Below are 3,953 nucleotides of genomic sequence, written 5' to 3'. Positions count from 1 at the left end.
TTTCTTCTTCTACTCACACAGGGGAACCTCTATACCTGGGTAAAAAGGATCCCTATTATTATTATTTTTCTATTCCCTCTTTTTCATATGAGCAGGAGCAAGGATAAGAACATTCTTGTTGAAGCAGACCCTGAACCTGAAAGGACTCTGAAAAGGAAACTAAGAGAAGCTAAAATACAACAATCCAGAGATAACCTTACAAAAATTTTCGAACAGGAAGAGGAGATGGCAGCCGAAAATAATAATAATGCAAGGAGGATGCTTGGTGACTTTACTGCACCTAATTCCAATTTACATGGAAGAAGCATCACCATCCCTACCATTGGAGCAAACAATTTTGAGCTGAAACCTTAATTAGTTTCTCTGATGCAACAAAACTGCAAGTTTCATGGACTTCCATCTGAAGATCCTTTTCAGTTCTTAACTGAATTCTTGCAGATCTGTGATACTGTTAAGACTAATGGCGTAGATCCTGAAGTCTACAGGCTCATGCTTTTCCCTTTTGCTGTAAGAGACAGAGCTAGATTATGATTGGACTCTCAACCTAAGGATAGCCTGAACTCTTGGGATAAGCTGGTCACGGCTTTCTTAGCCAAGTTCTTTCCTCCTTAAAAGCTGAGTAAGCTTAGAGTGGATGTTCAGACCTTCAGACAGAAAGAAGGTGAATCCCTCTATGAAGCTTGGGAGAGATACAAGCAACTGACCAAAAAGTGTCCTTCTGACATGCTTTCAGAATGGACTATCCTGGATATATTCTATGATATTTTTTGAATTAGCTAAGATGTCATTGGATACTTCTGCAGGTTGATCCATTCACCTAAAGAAAACGCCTGCAGAAGCTCAAGAACTTATTGACATGGTTGCTAATAACCTGTTCATGTACACTTCTGAGAGGAATCCTGTGAGTAATGGGATGCCTCAGAATAAAATATTGACTCAGCAAGTCAATATGATTTCTCAGAGTCTGAATGGAATGCAAGCTGCATCCAACAATACTCAAGAGGCATCTGCTGAAGAAGAAGCTTATGATCCTGAAAACCCTGCAATAGCAGAGGTGAATTACATGGGTGAACCATATGGAAACACCTATAATCCCTCATAGAGAAATCACCCAAATCTCTCATGGAAGGATGAACAAAAGCCTCAACAAGGCTTTAATAATGGTGGAAGAAACAGGTTTAGCTATAGCAAGCCTTTTCCATCATCCACTCAGCAACAGACAGAGAACTCTGAACAAAATACCTCTAATTTAGCAAACTTAGTCTATGATCTATCTAAAGCCACTGTGAGTTTCATGAATGAAACAAGGTCCTCCATTAGAAATTTGGAAGCACAAGTGGGCCAGCTGAGTAAAAGGATCACTGAAATCCCTCCTAGTACTCTCCCAAGCAATACAGAAGAAAACCCAAAAGGAGAGTGCTAGGCCATTGATATAACCATCATGGCCGAATCCAAGGAGGAAGGGGAGGACATGAATCCCAGTGAGGAAGACCTCCTGGGACGTCCAGTGATCAATAAGGAGTTTCCCTATGAGGAACCAAAGGACTCTGGGGCTCATCTAGAGACCATAGAGATTCCATTGAACATCCTTACGCCCTTCATGAGCTCTGATGAGTATTCTTCTTCTGAAGAGAATGAGGATGTTACTGAAGAGCAAGTTGCCAAGTTCCTTGGTGCAATCATGAAGCTGAATGCCAATTTATTTGGTAATGAGACTTGGGAAGATGAACCTCCCTTGCTCATCAATGAACTGAGTGATCTGGATCAACTGACATTTCCTCAGAAGAAATAGGACCTTGAAAAGTTCTTAATACCTTGTACCATAGGCCCCATGACCTTTGAGAAGGCTCTTTGTGACCTTGGGTCAGGAATAAACCTCATGCCACTCTCTGTAATGGAGAAACTGGGAATCTTTGAGGTGCAAGCTGCTAGAATCTCATTAGAGATGGCAGACAATTCTAGATACTGGGAAGGATGAGGATGAATCCATCATCCTTGGAAGACCTTTCCTAGTCACAGCAAGAGCTGTGATAGATGTTAACAGAGGTGAATTAGTCCTTCAATTGAATGGGGACTCCCTTGTGTTTACAACTCAAGGTTACCCTTCTGTAAACATAGAAAAGAGGCACAGTAAGCTTCTCCCACTGCAGAGTCAACTAGAGCCCCCACAGTCAAACTCTAAGTTTGGTGTTAGGAGGCCACAACCAAACTCTAAGTTTGGTGTTCAACTCCCATATCCAAACTCTAAGTTTGGTGTTGGAAAGTCTCAACAATGCTCTGAACATCTGTGAGGCTCTATGAGAGCCCACTGTCAAGCTATTGACATTAAAGAAGCGCTTGTTGGGAGGCAACCCAATTTTTATTTATCTAATTTTACTTTTATTTTTATTGTTATTTCATGTTTTATTAGATTCATGATCATGTGGAGTCACAAAATAAATTAAAAAATTAAAAACGGAATCAAAAACAGCAGAAGAAAAATCACACCCTGGAGGAGGATCTTACTGGCGTTTAAACGCCAGTAAGGAGCAGCTAGCTGGCGTTCAACGCCAGAGCAGAGCATGAATCTGGTGTTGAACGCCCAAAACAAGCAGCATCCTAGCGTTCAGATGCCAGAAATGCACACTGAGGAAAGCTGGCGCTGAACGCCATAAACAAGCATAGAACTGGCGTTCAACGCCAGAAACATGCTGCGTCTGGGAGCTGAACGCCCAGAACAAGCATCAATTCAGCGTTTAAACGCCAGAATTGCATGCAAAGGCATTTTACATGCCTAATTGGTGCAGGAATGTAAATCCTTGACACCTCAGGATCTGTGAACCTCACAGGATCATCTCAGTATCTGTGGACCCCACAGGATCCCCACCTTACCTCCTCATAATCCTATATCACCCTCTCTCTCTCCATTCACAGTCATCGCTTTTGTTTTCCATTCACCACTCACATCCATTACTCCCCTAAAACCATCATACAACCCACCTACACCCACCCACACAAATTCAAAACATCAACTCACCTTCATCTCTTCTTCTTCTTCTTCTATTCTTTCTTCTTTTGCTCGAGGGCAAGCAACATTCTAAGTTTGGTGTGGTAAAAGCATAAGCTTTTTGTTTTTTCATTACCATTGATGGAACCTAAGACCGGAGAAACCTCTAAAAAAGGGAAAGGGAAGACAAAAGCTTTCACCTCCGAGTCATGGGAGATGGAGAGATTCATCTCAAGGGTCTATAGCTCAGTGGTAGAACATTTTGACTGCAAATCAAGAGATCCCTGAGATACCTCAGGGGATACATTTTCCTCCACACAATTATTGTGAGCAACTAAGGATAGGAGCACCAAGAGCACTCCATCATCCTCCATGAAATTAGAGAATATCAATATGAGGGAGGAGCAACAAAGACAAGGAAGAGACATAGAAAAGCTCAAGGACATCATTGGTTCCTCAAGAAGGAAATGCCACTATCACTAAGGTGGACTCATTCCTTGTTCTCAAATTTTTTGTTTTTCGTTTTCTCTATGTTAAGTGCGTATCTATGTTAGTGTCTTATTACATGATCATTAGTATTTAGCAACTTTGCCTTAAAGTAGTGAATATGAATCCATCACCTCTCTTAAAAGAAAAATGTTTTTAATTCAAAAGAACAAGAAGTACATGAGTTTCGAATTTATCCTTGAACTTAGCTTAATTATATTGATGTGGTGACAATACTTTTTGTTTTCTGAATGTATGCTTGAACAGTGCATATGTCTTTTGAAGTTGTTGTTTATGAATGTTAAATATGTTGGCTCTTGAAAGAATGATGACAAGGAGACATGTTATTTGATAATCTGAAAAATCATAAAAATGATTCTTGAAGCAAGAAAAAGCAGTGAATACAAAGCTTGCAGAAAAAAAAGGCGAAAAAAAAATAGAAAAAGAAAAAGCAAGCAGAAAAAGCCAAAAGCTCTTAAAA

General features: G+C 40.3%; 1 non-coding gene across 1 annotated transcript; it reads right to left on the bottom strand.

The window, feature by feature from the left end:
• Window positions 1-621: 621 nt before the first annotated feature.
• Window positions 622-729, bottom strand: LOC112780869 (small nucleolar RNA R71). Its single transcript, XR_003191677.1, has one exon. It is a non-coding gene; the product is annotated as a small nucleolar RNA R71 (small nucleolar RNA).
• Between the last annotated feature and the right edge of the window lie 3,224 nt (window positions 730-3,953).

This window comes from Arachis hypogaea, chromosome 19, assembly GCF_003086295.3.
Source record: "Arachis hypogaea cultivar Tifrunner chromosome 19, arahy.Tifrunner.gnm2.J5K5, whole genome shotgun sequence".
Taxonomy (NCBI): Eukaryota; Viridiplantae; Streptophyta; class Magnoliopsida; order Fabales; family Fabaceae; genus Arachis; species Arachis hypogaea.
The sequence above is the reverse complement of the archived record's forward strand: the minus strand, read 5'-3'. Positions and strand labels throughout refer to the sequence as shown.